Genomic DNA, 15,017 nt, shown 5'->3' with positions numbered 1-15,017 from the left:
CACACAAAGGCATGCTCAGCATTACTACCTATTAGGGAAATGTAAATCAAAATTATGAGCTATCATTTCACACCTACTAGAATGGCCAATATTTAAATAAAACAAGAAAAATACAAATGTTGGAGAGGACATGAAGAAATAGGGACACTCATTTACTGCTGGTGGGGATGTAAAATGGTGCATCTGCTGTGGAAGACAGTTTTGCCATTCCTCAGGAAGCTAAATAAAGAACTACCATATGATGCAGTGATACCATTACTGTGTATATACCCAGAAGTGCTGAAAGCAGGGACATTAACAGACATTTGCACACTGAAGCTAATAGCAGCACTATATGCAACTGCCAAAAGATGGAAACAACCCATGTTTATCAACTGATGAGGGATAAACAATAAACATAATTGAATATCATTCAGCTGTAAGGAGGAATGAATTCCTGATGTCTGTAACAACACACATGAACCTTGAGTACATTATGCTGAGTGAAGTAAGCCAGACACAAAAGGACAAATATTTATGATCTCACTAATATGAACTAATAATAAACAAAATCAGAGTCATAATCTAGAATATAAGGTACCAGGACACTGGAGGGTAGAAAATGGGGAGCTGATGCATATTTTTTGTAGAATTTTTTATTACATTGATTCATAATAATTTGAAATGGATGAAAGGTGATGATGGTACTATATTATTGTGATTCTAATTAGAACTGATGAGCTATGTGATAGTGGTTAAAAGGGGAAATTTAGTGTCATGTGTGTGACTGGGAGGAAAGTTAGATAAAACAGATGATGAGGGTGAGCCATGGTGGCTCAGCAGGCAAGAATGCTTGCCTGCCATGCCAGAGGACCTGGGTTCAATTCCTGGTGCCTTCCTATGTAAAAAAAAACAGATGATGACAGTTGTTCATAGTGAAAAGATAAGAATATTCTTTCATGAACTAGTACAAATGTATGTCATTATCACAAGATGCTAATAGGGTGATAGCTGGGAAAAACTATACCTATAACAAACTATGGACTACAGTTAACAATAATATTTTAATATTCTTTTATCAACTGTAAAATAGACACCACACCAATGCTAAGTTTCAATAATAAAGGTCTATAACATGTATCAGATTTTCTTTTGGGAGGAATGAAAGTATTCAGAAATTGCCTGTGGTGATGAATGCACAATTGTTGTTGATTATACTGTGAGAGCCATTGATTGTATACTTTGGATGAATTGTATGTTATGTGAATATACACCAATATGGTGTGTGAATATATCTCCATAAAAGTGCTTTAAAAATAAAAGAAATAAACCTTGGACACCATAAGGCACTGAAAAAAATATTTATAAAGTACTGAAAAAAATTATAAAGCAACACTATTTATATCTAGAGAAGCTCTTTTACAAAACTGAAGGAAAGACTAAGATATTCTCAGACAAACAAAAGCTGAGGAAGCATCATTTGATCTGCCCTACCAGCAAAACCAAAGTGAGTTCTTAAGAGTGAAAGGAAAGGATACAAGACAGATAATCAAAGAAGCATGAAAAGATCCCCAGTAAGGAAATTATGATGGTAATTTTAAATTTCAGTACTATTTTATTATATTCTTGGTATGCAACTCCACATGCAGAATATATCAGGCAAATGCATTAAAGTAATGGAAAATGAATGGTTTCAGGCTCAAAAGGAATAAACACATAATTTGTGACAAGAAATTTATAAAGAAGGGTGAATACAGAAATATAGGAACAAAGTTTGTTTATGACCTTGAAGTTAAGTTGGTATCAAAATCTAAAGAGATTATTAGATACAGGATGTTAAATTAAACTCCATGGTAATCACAAAGAAAATACCAGAAAAATATGCAAAAAAGGAAATGAGAAGTATTTCTGTAGTGGTTCATTAAAAAAGATCAACTAAAGTAAAAAGGAGGAAGTGATGAAATAATTGAAGTACAAAAAATTGTGACTTACAAAAACCAAATACAAAAATTTTCAGAAGTCCTGAATTACCAGGAGTTATTTTAAAAGGAACTGTCTTAGGGCAGGCCACAATGGCTCAGTGGCAGCATTCTTGCCAGCCATGGAAGGGTCCTGGGTTCATTTCCTGATGCCTAGCCATGTATTAAAAAATATGTAAATGTCTTAAATATCTCAAACAGAAATTAAGTAATCCCATCTTCATCATGACTTTCTCCATCATGTATTCAATATGTCACAGGTTAGCATAAGAAATTAAATGGGACCTTTAGTGGAGTTATGCAGAAGCTGCAGCTGACACATGAAGGCCACTAGACAACACAGAAAATATCTAGGAACTCAGAAATGCATAAAATTTATGTATAGTATTATGTAATATCAATATGTGTTATCTTTCAATGCCAATACGTTATTGTAAGCAGAAAAAAATTCAGACTTCTTCTCTGTTATGAGTAGAGGACCAAAAAATTGTATGCAGATTTTATACATTGTGGGGGCACCACTTGCTCCCTAACCCCTGTGATGTGGAAGGGAGAACCCTATTCTACTTACAAGTGACACACCTTAAATTCAAAGACACATATTAGTCAAAAGTGAAAGGATGAAAAAATATCCCATGAATATTGTAACCAAAATAGAGTGGGGATGGTTAAATACTCAGCAGACAAAATAGACTAAAAGTCAAATATTCTTTGGAGGAACAAAGAAAGACTCTATCTATATTGATAAAAGGATCCATTACAAACATAAATAGAATATGTAAACTCAGTCTTAAAACATAGAATATAGGGTACATAGAAATAGTCAGAAGTTAGAGAAGAGGGGGACAATTACCTATTGCACAGTGAATTTTTAACCAGGTTGAACTTAAATATTTGGAAATGTGTAGAGGTGAGGGTAGCTTGTTATTGGGATTATAAGTAATAGTTCTCTATTGTAGGTGAATTTGGTTGAAAGGGGTTGATAGAGAAATAGTAAGTCACCAGTTAACACTACAAATATAATCAATTTCTTGTATGAAATATTACAAATATATAATGCTTGTATAAAGAGTTAATATAAGTGATATATGGGGAAAATACCTTTGTCAGCTACAGACTAGAGTTAACAGTAATACCTTAATATTATTTCATCAACAGTAATAGGTGTACCACACCAATACTAGAGGTCAACAATAGAGGAGATAAGGGATATGGGATGATTTGCTTTTTCTGTTTTATATGTCTATGTGTCATTTTTCTTTCTGGAGCAATGAAAATGCTCTAAATCTAAGTGTAATGATGATTGCACAATGAGAGGATGCTACTGTGAGATGTATACATATATGATATGTCAATATATTGCAATAAAATTTGAGGATAAAAACACATGTAAATAACAATTATGAGGCTGAAATATGTGAAGCAAACATTCACAGATTGATGGGAGAAATAGGTGATTCCATATTAATAGTAGAAGATTTCAAAAATCACTTTAAATAATGGCTAGCACATCCACAATGAAGGCCAAAAGAAAAAGGGGACTTGAATAATAATATGTACCAAGTAGATGCAACAGACATATATGGTCATATATAACATAAATAGAGAGGGAGAGTGTGAGAAATAGTTTACACAAATAGTTTGAAAACAACAGAGTAAGTATTCTTCTGAAGTGAAGAAGGATCATTCCCTAGGACAGACTGTATATTATATCAAAAACACATTGGAATACAAGTTTCAACAAATTTTAGAAGGCTGAAATCATATAAAGGAGCTTACCCAAACAAAATGAAATTAATCTACTTATCAGTAACAAGAGAATATGAAAATTTACAAATATGTGGAAATTAAACAATGACTCATAAGAAACCAATGTGGCAAAGAAAAAAATCACCAGGAAATTTGGAAAATCTTAAGATGAATGAAAAGGAAAATACAAAATACTCAGACTCATGACAAAGATTAGATAGATTGATAAAGAAACAAAAAGAGAGGACACAAAAAACAAAAATCATTTGAACTGAAAGGGGAAATAGTGAAATAAAAGGGATTGTAAGAGGATATTAAGAATGACTGTATGCTAATAAATTAGATAGCACATGAAATGGACAAATTCCCAGAGACACACAAATTGACTAAACTGACTCAATAAGAAATACAATCTCAAAAAGACCAAGAATAATTAAGTATTACATCAGTTATTGAAAACTTCCCAATGCAGCAACACCTAGGACAGTATAGATTCATTACTGATTTAAGTAGAATTTCTCCAAAGAAAATACAAATAGCCAATAGTAAATAAAAAATATTCAACACCATAGGTTATCAGAGAAATGCAAATCAAAAGCAAAATGAAATACCACTTTCCATCCTCTACATAGCTATTGCCAACCAAGTCAAGAATAATAAATTTTGATGAAGATACAGAGAAATAGGGATCCTGATAGTATTGCTAGTGGCACTGTAAAATGGTATAGTCACTATGGAGACCAGTTTGGCAGTTCTACAGAAAGTTGAAGATGGAATTCCCATATAACCTAACAATCCAACTTCATGGTATAAACTCAAAAGGTAGGGATACTGATAATATGGTATACCAATGGTTACAGCAGCATTGTTCAAAGGAGATAAAAAGTGGAAGCAACCCATGTCCATTAATAGATGAATGAGTAAACAAAAAGTGGTATACAAATGTTTTGGAGCAGCTAGAAGAGAAAATCTGAAATGGTGATATGGTAGCCCAAGACAAACTCTGGGATCTGTCCTGTAACCACTTGTTGACAAATGCTTTGAAAACTATTGCTTTTGTCTTTCTTTGCTTTGTATATATGTTACATTATAAAATTAAAAATTAAAAAAATAAAAATAGAAAATTAATTCAAAATAAAATTAATATTCTCTTACAAACTAAGGTCTGTAGTTAACAGTAATGCTGTAATATTCTTTCATTAATTATAACAAAGTCACCATACCAAAGCTAGCTGTCAATAATAAGAGGATATAAAGGGTATGGTATTTCTTTTGGAAGAAGTGAGAATGTTCTCATATTAAAAGTGATGATGAATGCATAACTATGTGATTATACAAAGAGACTTTGATTGTATACTTAAAATCAATTGTACAGTGTGTGAATAAAAACTTTTAAAAGTGGTATACATACAATGGAATATTATTCAGCTGTAAAAGTGTATGAAGATCTGATATATACTGTAGCATGCATGAATCATGAAGACATGTTGTGTAAAATGAGCCAGACACAAAATGACAAATATTGTATGAACTTGTTTATACAAAATAACTGAAAGAAAGAAATTTCATAGTGACAAATGGCTGCTGTGTTACAAAATTATGTTGTTACCAAAGTCTGGATGTGTACAGAGGGAAAAGGAATTATTGTTTGATGAGTAGAAAGTTTCTGTTTGAGGTGATGAAGAAGTGGGATAATGGATATTGGTGATAGTAGCACAATGTCATGAATGTAATTGATCCAACTGAAATGTCCATTTGAAAGTGGTTAAATGGGAAACTGAGTAGTTTAATTGGTACCACAAGAACAAGTTTTAAATAGATCACAATGATATATAAATTTCACACTCATGAAAATGGTTAATATTAAAAATAAATACAAGGTGCAGTGAATTAGAAAACGTTGTACATTTCTGGTGGGAATATAAAATGATGCAACCACTGTGTGAAAGAGTTTGGAGATTTCTCAAATAGTTAAACATACAACTAACATCTGACCTGGCATTCTACTTAAAGATATATTCCCTAAAGAACAGGAAACTCAAACATATAATTGTAGAGCAATACTTATAGAAACATTTTTATTACATCTAAAAGGTGGAAGCAACCCAAGTATGCATCAACAGAGGAGATAAAATGTGTTATATAAACATACAATGGAATATTATTTAGCTGTAGAATGAAGTTCTGACACATGCTACCATGAATGAACTAGAAGACATCACAATGAATGTAATGTCTGGCACATACAGACATATTGTATGATTTCACTCATTTGAATAACTGAAATAAGCAAGTTCAGAGACAGAAAATAGATTAGAGCTTATCTGGTGCAGGATAGATAGACAATAGTGAATTGATGCACAATGGCTACAGAATTTCTGTTTAGGGTAAAGGAAAGGTTCTGGAAATGAATGGTGGTGAGCATAGTCCAACATTGTCCATGTAACTAATCTCAGTGAATGCTATTCTTAGGAGTGTTTGAGATGGTAACATTCATGCTGTATATATGTTTCCAGAATACAAAAATTGTCTTTGTCTCTTTTGTTGCTCTTTTTTTAATTGTGGAAACATATATACAGCATACATGTAATACTGTCTCTTTTCTTGCCCCAAGATGGATCTAATATTGGAGAAAAGACTTGAAAAGACCTTGTTGGACATATGCCCTGTAACAATATTAATGTCTATAACTTGTTAACTCTACATAAGGCAGTTCCATTAGTGATTATCCTAGTTCTAAGAATATTTACATAGAAGTATTGTGTGCAAGGAAAATGGTGTATCCAGGATACACTCAAATGTTTAGGAAGGAGAAAGACATAAAGGAAGAAAGAAGGAATGACAAATGTGGCAAAATATAAAAAATACTAAATCAGGATATAGGGGCAGGGTTGTGTTTTGATACTCACTATTTTTTGCATTTGCCCTGTGTGCCAGTTTTAAAGGATTTATGTACTCTAGAAAATCCATGCTTCAATCTAACCCAAGCTTCTGGAGACAGCTATTTCTTTGAGTCCTATCCAGCACTGTATGCTGGGAACTTATCTCCATAGAGATGTGGTTCCATCTATTCCACATGGGTACGTATTAGTTTACTAGAATTCTTTAAAAGAGGAAGCATTTTGAGGAAAGTGGAGAACAAGGAGAGAGCCACAGAACCACAAAAGAACCACAAGCCAGAGACATTTGGAGACGAAAATGGAAAATGCCCCCAAGAGAGCTTCATGAAACAAGAAGCCTGGAGGGAAAGCAAGAAGCATTGCCATAGTCACCATGCCTCTTTCCAGTTGAGAGAGAAATCCTGAACTTCATAGGCCTTTCTTAAGTGAATGTAACCTCTTATGCCTTCATTTGTACATTTTTATAGACTTGCTTTAATTGGAACATTTTCATGACCTTAGAACTGTAAAATTGCAACTTATTAAATTCCCCTTTCTAAATGTCATTCTGTTTCTGGTATATTGCATTCTGGCAGCTAGCAAACTAGAATACCCTGTAATTTAGAAATTATTTCAGTAACATTAAAGGAAAAAGTGAAACAAGAAAGGAATTAAAAAGGCACACTACAAAATAATGGAGGATTTAATAATAAAAAATACACATAGAATCAATTAAAATGGAAGTTTTATGACTTTCATTGTAAGTAATTTTATACACTATGCCATGCTCTATTCTCATTTATCTTAATAAATTTTCATTTAAAGAAATTATTTACTTAGAACAGAGCTTGGTGCAACCATCTATTGCCTGTAAGAGAACAACTTTAGATACAAAGGACAGAGAGGTTGAAAATGAAGGAATAGAGAACAGTAATGAGATACTACATGCAAGTAATACCTAGAAATTAAATAGGTACACTAGAATAAAAGATAAAAATTAAAACAACCATAGTTATAAAAAACAAAGAACTATATTTTGTATATATATGAAAGTGTCAACATATCAAGAACATGTAAAAATTACAAACTTATATGCAAGGAACAGCAGAGCACCAAAATATATGGAGGAAAAAATAAATATGTGTCTATTTGGATGGACATATAACTCTCTATTATGATAGATAGTTCTATTATAATAGATGGAGAGTTCAATTTTCCATTTCACAAATGAATAGAAAAACTAGACAGATGATTGATAAGGAAATAAAGGACTTAAACAACACTATAACCCAACTAGTTCCAGCAGAATATACATTCTTCTGAAGTCCATGTGGAACATTCACAGAATAGATCATATGTTACCCTATAACCTATATAAAAAACACTGAAAACATAAGTAACTTCTTTGACTGAGTGAAATGACATAAGAAATTGATAACAAAAGGGAAAGTGGGAAGTTCCACAAATTTGTGGAAATTGAACGACATGCTCAAACAACAAAGGGTCACAGATGAAATCATGAGGAATATTAGAAAACACTTAGAGATATACAAAATTGAATACACAACATAACTTATAGGATGCACTGAAAATCTTGCTAATAGAGAAATTTAGCCATAAACACCTGTATTTAGGGTGGGCATAGTGGCACAGTGGCAGAGTTCTCACCTGCCATGCTGGAGCCCTCGGTTCAATTCTTGGTGCCTGCCCATGCAAAAAAAACTGTATTTAAAAAGAATAACAATTTTAAATTAATACCAGAATTTACAACTTAAGGAAATAGCAAAAGAAGAGCAAACTAAACCCAAATCTGGTAGAAGGAAGGAAATAAAGATTAGATCACAGATAAATTAGAGAACTGAAAAACAACAGAATCAATACAACTAAAAGTTGGTCTTTGAAAAGATCAACAAATTTGAAAATCTGATAGCTAGATAAAGAATAAAAGAGAGAAGAAACAATTCATTAAAGTTAGCAACAAAAGTGGTGACATTTCTAACAACCTCACAGAAATAAAATGGGTTTTAAGAAAACACTACAAACATTTCTGCCCCAACAGATTAGACATCTTTGTCAAGATGGCCAATTCCTAGAAACCCACCTTGTTCACTTTACAATATTTACTCTTAAAAATTCACTTATTTAAAAAGTGCATATTTTTGAAAAGCAGGTATTTTATGTAATCATGTATTCTACTTTTTATGTTATCCATAATTTCATGTTACCTTTTGTCTTTCTAGTTTAGTTATTATGCAACATTTTTAAAGGAATTAATAATCTCTTTGAGTCAAGGCTGTGTTGGTCAATGCAAATATACAGGCAAACAAAACAGTCAATTGTCTGCCCTGTGGTGTTTAAGTTTAGTTTACAAAGGATAATTTAAAGTTAAAAAATGTCAATATTAATTATGTACATAGTATCAAAGGACATCATTTTTGGGATGGGACAATCTTCTTGGAAAGAACAGATGTGCTTTTGGTGAAATTTAAAGTATTGAGCTGGGCAAAGTCCTAGAAAATTTGCCTGGTATACAAACTAGTTTAATGAGAAAATGCACAAAATCTCAGCAACAACAGACTGTTCTTTGCAGAAATTGAGAGTGGAATGACTGCAGGCAATTGGGGTAGACTGGATGGCAAAGAGTGACAGAGAGAAGAATTCAGGGTCTGAGGACAATTGTAATCCCTATAGTCCTTGTTCTAAGAACAGTGCATGCATTGACAAATTTAAAGAAAAATGGCATGATGAGATATCTGTGTCCAAGGTGAGCCCTTTAGGTTTAGGATACATTGACATTAGGACTAAAGGGGTACATTAAGAGAAAATTTAGAATGGCACTGGTGAATTTTAAATATTCAAAGATGGATGCCTACAAACCTTAATGAAAGAAATAAGACCTGTATCATAGGATGCAATATGGAAATTGAAATCAAGTATAATTTGATCCTCTCTTCTTGAATCTCACCTAGACTAAGAAAAGTGACTTACTTGAGGCCTCACTTGAATCATCTTGCAGGAGATCCCACTAGTGTAATCTGGTACAATTTAAGCATTAAATAAATAACAGATGAGAATACATTGAATAAAATAGAATGCATGATGTTTGAGTGCTGTAACATAGCCAGTGAGCAAGCAAACCCTTTGTAAGGCAGAAAGCCAAATAAAATATAGATCACTGTTGGAAATGGAAAATATGACCAGATGGCAACCATTAGAGGGTGGTTGACTGGGTTGAAAGGATTGTGAGTGGAGGATGAATGGAGACCACAGTATTGATATAATCTCAAAATATGTCTTCATAAAATGACATTATAATACAAAGTGAAAGCATGTTTTTGCATATGGAAGAACTTTAAGAAATTTAACAGGTTATAAAAGTCACATCACTGATGTGTGAGGAAAGTGGATCTCTGATCATGCTTGATTGAATGCAGTAAGTAAAGCATAGCTTCAAGCTGGGTTTCTACTGGGAATATTGGGCCTAAATCTCAAAAGGGAACACTGAGCAGATGAAGGTTGGGTCATATGTGCTCCTTAAATTTGTCAAAGATGTAAAAATAACAGAACCTCAGGAGACTTCCATATTGAAATTAACTGGAAAAAATAGATATTTTTAGAGAGTTTGAGAAGGGGGGAACAATGGATAAAAATTGAAGGGGTCTATAAGTGAGTTTATAGCATTGAATCAAAGTTGATTTCTGATTTGAAGTTTTTTAGGAATATGCCTTTGTTTTGCCAATAAATACAATGGAGTATATTTATGAAATGTTTGTTCATGATCAAATATGGTTAAATCCTAACAGCTGGAGAAACTTCTTAATGGGATCAGCAAATCTTTGTACCCACTCTTGCAATTTTTTATATCATTTGATATTATTTCAAAATAAATTACTTTAAAATCACCCATGTCCATCTCCCAACATCCCCCAAAACCCTATTAGGTCCTTAATTGGAAATCATTCCCTTTATAAACTCTTTTTTGGGGGAATGAGTATCAATGTCACATGACTTCTGAGAACATGGTATGTATTTTCATTCTTTCAGAATGCTGTTTGTTTCTTTCAAGTATTTTATGGTTTTCTTCACATGGGACTTTTCTTGTTAAATTTATTTTATTGTTTATGTTACTGTTGTGAATAGACCATTTCCTTCAACTTCCATTTCTAGTTGTTGCTAGTTGTTCTCCAGTCTATTGCTAATTTGGAAAAAAACTATTATTATTATTGCAGGTAGCCATTTTATCTAATTGTCTGATTAATTTTCATTTTGCTTTTAAGCTCTAGAAGTTTGTGCTTTCTATGTCTGCAAACATATTCTTGGCAAAAGACAACCAACACATATTAATTATATAAAACTTTTAGTCTTAATACATTTCTTTACCAGAAGCAATACAATATTGAATAATAATGACATTAGTAGCAAAAAGAAAAGGAAATGTTTACAAAATCAGATGTTCTACATGGTAGATTTCAAGATTATTTTTTAAAAAGTCATCAGTAGCCTACATTTATTTTTTCTCCAGAGCAGATGCTTGGGCTCTTATTCCTTTCTTCATATTGAGTGTGGACTTTCTATTATAAAATATGTAATTATGTTTCTTTCCATAATGCCTGAGTTGCAAAACATCTCAAAAAAAAAGTATAATTTATCTCCCTATAATACAGATATGAAAATGAAAGAGTATGCAATTTTGTGAAATAAAAATAAAACTTTCATTTCACTCTCATGGCACTAAAGTACTCAAATCTACCTAAATGCAATTCATCCAAATTTTTGAAGCAATCAGCCTTTTAAGAGTTTGGATGTTATTACATAGTAAATGTGTCATTATTATAATAATCGCAGCATGTCATTGGTGTCCTGAATAATTTGCACTCTTTGTGGAAATAGTGAGGTGTTTGCATTTCAGTTTCACACAAAAAGTCCTTCCTCTGCTGCATATTTTGGAGACTGACTGTATTTTAACCCACGTTGAAAGACATGGAGAAAACCATATATTATATAAATCCATTCTCTAAACCAGGGATGTGCTACTCCAGAATTTTTTGGCTCACTAGGCTTTCAGGAGGTGGATCAGATTTTAGTTATATTTCTGCACTTGGCTTTTTTTGCCTTTCTATGTATGTGTGCTTCTCAGGATTATCTATCTCTTTCCACTTCAGTAGTCTTTTTTAATTCTTTGTATGCAGTATGGCAGGGGTCACATTTCATTCTTTTCCCATGTGAGTATCCCTTTATAGCAGCACCATTTGTTGAACTTTTTTGTTTGGTTTGGTTTCCCATTTGTTTGCTTGCTTGTTTGTTTATTTGGGAAGTGCAAGGACCAGGAATCAAACCCAGGATTCCTGCATGCAGGCAAGAACTACTGAACTACCCTCATACACATACCCACCTTTGCATTCTTTTGATAGATATTAGTGAATTTTGGTAGATATTAGGGGAATGAGGCTGTGACTTGATCACATCAGGGATTTGCAAGGTGGAGAAGTGCCACAGGCTATCAAATGTGAGGGTCTACTTTTTACGTGCCAAGCTGGGAGGGTAACACATGTAATTAGGGAACTGTGAAAAGTTGATTACGAACATTTTTGAGACTTATTAGTCTGAGATGATACACTGCACCAAGAGAAATTAGTTAATAAATCTGAACAAAAATCCAAACAATATACACAGGTGGATTGTTCTTAGACCTAGTCCACCTTCAGTGTATATCATTAGAAAAAAAATTTAACTAGACATAAATATATTTTCAAATTTCAAAGTAGAGAAAGAAAAAAATTGCAAATGATTCATAACCTTTAAAATAGTGACCCTTACAAGAAATAGGCATATACAAAATGATGAGATTGTAGACTTACTGATTTTATCTTTCCAAGGAAATATACAAAATTAAACTAAGTGCAGATTCAGAGTTTAAATTTTCTACAGGAGAAATTTAGTTTCAGTGAACACATCTGAATGACAAAAAACAAGAACAAACAAACAAAAAACAGCCTCTGACACGGCTCTTCAATAAACTGATAATTTAAGTGCTGCACAAATTTCATCTTAAGTAGATTTAAACAGTATGCAATACTAGGTATTGAAAATCACAATAGTGTCTTGAGTATCAAAAACTAATTTCTGTTCATGCATGAATTTGACTCAAGGCAAGCATATCCACACTTGAAATCTGCATATTTGCTAAATTCACATGGCAAATAAGCAATTTAAAGTGTACAATTCAGGGACATATAGGTCATTCTCATTCTTTGCAATTATCACCTACATCGTCTACCTTTATAAATAGTATAGTATCAGTCACACTAAAACTAAAATATTTTAGTGAGCTAAACTTAAAAGCAACTTAAGATCATTACTTAGTCAAAAGAAATTGCAAAATGTAGCATTTGAAAACAGAAAAATTTTAAAAGTATATTTCAAAAACTTTACTCAAAAGTTTGCTTTTATTAAAACCATGAAAGCAAAATTATTTTGAATGATGAAATTTGGGGTGAATAACATTTAACATTAATATTGCGAGTTGTATTACCCTACTTGTAAACTCCAACATTTTTTCAACTACGGAATTTTTTCAGGAAAAATTAAACAAAAAAGTAAATAACAAAGTCATATACCATTTTCCCTTTCACTTCGGACTCTGACATGTGGCTCAGCTGGTCCCTCAACTACTCCACTGGAAGGCTGGTACATTTTATGTATCAATTTCGGTATTTTAGAATGATTTCCCCCTCTCTGTGTATCTCTATTAGGATTGTCACTAGAAAGAGTAGATTCCATAAAATAATCCCAGTTTCTGACCTGGCAAAACTCCCGATGAGCAGACGCTTTGCTAATATACCTCTTGTTAAGAAAGTAGAGAATGAACTACATGAAAAGAGAGCATAAAATGAAGATTCTGTGCTTGCTATTTAGAAATAAACCTCAGAGAACAGCAACAAAGTCCCTTGCTCAGGCTCAGCATGAACAAGAAGCTATTTACTCACATTGCACGTGGCCCAAGTACTCCACGACTAAGGGCGCCTCCTCCGTGGGTCCCACAGGAAGAAACTGCCTGTCCTTCCTGTGGTTGTGGCGCCTAGTGGAGGAAATGAGCCAGGAGGTGTTTCCGGCATGGTTTGGTCAGAAAAAGTGTTTTCGCGCTCCCTCTGCTGGCCGGTGGTCCACAGAGCAGGAAGTTTTGGGCTCTGCTTCATTGTGAAAATGTGCCTACTTCCTCAATGACTAACTGAGACTGTATTCAGACTGTTCAATGTCCAGAGACTGAGGCTGGGTGAAGTGAACATCTCAGCACAGTCAATATTGAAGGTTCAGAAAGAAGGACCTGAAGAAAGAGCAAGAGCTCTGGAGTCCCCTCTATGTCCTGACTCCTGTTCACATCACACCTTTGCCCCCACCCCCACCTGTCTGCACAAGTCCAGGAGAAAACTGGTGCATCACAAAATGTATCTGTGACCTCCCATGGGGCTCTCTGCTGGCCCCACCTAGCCACAGTCATTCCTACCTCCATTGCACCAACTTTCTGCCCTGTCCAGTTAAGAGATAACCACAGTTTTGTTGATGAAATTGTTGGACATCGAGTTAGGTGACCTGCCCATTATCTTATTGACACCTGGAAGCATGGCAGGCCCAATCCCATGTTCCCAGCTCAGGGTACACAGAGTTGCATGGTTCATAAAAGTTTAGCAGGTGGCTGCTTAAGTCATAATTAGGGGTGACTGAAGGCTCTCCTCCACAACTTACTCCTTGGAACCTGACTCATGTGTTAGAAAGTACACAATACTTGAAAGAGAATAAGCATTCACCTGATTGTGAAGAAAAACAATTTCTTCACAATCTTGCAAGAATGGGTGCCCCACCAAAAAATGGTGGTTGGTGCTCCAAACAATAGAATGTCACAGGTATTTATATCCTAAGCTTAGCATGCAGACCCCTCTCCTATTTCTCCATTGATTGGATATTTCAGAACATACAATCTATGCAGATAGTCTAACCAAATTTCCTGCAGAAGGTTCCTGCTTTTTATTACTCTTTACATTTCTATGACCCTGGCCATTATTTATTTAAACTTCTCTCTACTTTTTTGGTGCCAATTCTAGGCTTACATCAGAGGTGCTCTCCTTCCCTGCTCCTTGAGTTGTTCTGCAGCCCTTTTTTGTACCATCTTGTGTGAAAGCTAAACTTATTTTTCTTACAAATTCCCCCTCTTCCGTTTAGAACTTTTTTAGTTTATACATTTTATTCTTTCTTCAAATTTGATAAGAACATTTTCACACTTTTCATTATAGGGATTTTCTTTTTAAAGGAAATTGTACTGGACAGACATTTGCTTTGTTAAGGCAGCCTCAATGAGTCTCTGAAATAATCTTCAGGCACATGGGATAATGAAGCACTCAATTGCTATGAGTACCTCAGCTAGGATGATTAAACA

At 33.8% G+C, this 15,017-nt stretch overlaps 1 protein-coding gene across 1 annotated transcript in view; it reads right to left on the bottom strand.

Annotated features, from left to right (window-relative positions):
* The window catches only part of LOC143656893 (uncharacterized), a 65,086-nt gene extending 50,489 nt beyond the window's left edge, over positions 1 to 14,597 (bottom strand). The window contains exon 1 of the mRNA XM_077128644.1: positions 13,573 to 14,597. The gene's annotated coding sequence lies outside the window, so the exon portion shown is untranslated. The remainder of the gene's footprint in view (positions 1 to 13,572) is intronic.
* Between the last annotated feature and the right edge of the window lie 420 nt (positions 14,598 to 15,017).

The sequence above is a fragment of the Tamandua tetradactyla genome, chromosome 15, assembly GCF_023851605.1.
Source record: "Tamandua tetradactyla isolate mTamTet1 chromosome 15, mTamTet1.pri, whole genome shotgun sequence".
NCBI classification, from domain to species: domain Eukaryota; kingdom Metazoa; phylum Chordata; class Mammalia; order Pilosa; family Myrmecophagidae; genus Tamandua; species Tamandua tetradactyla.
Note: the sequence above shows the minus strand (reverse complement) of the source record. Positions and strands in the feature narration are given on the sequence as shown.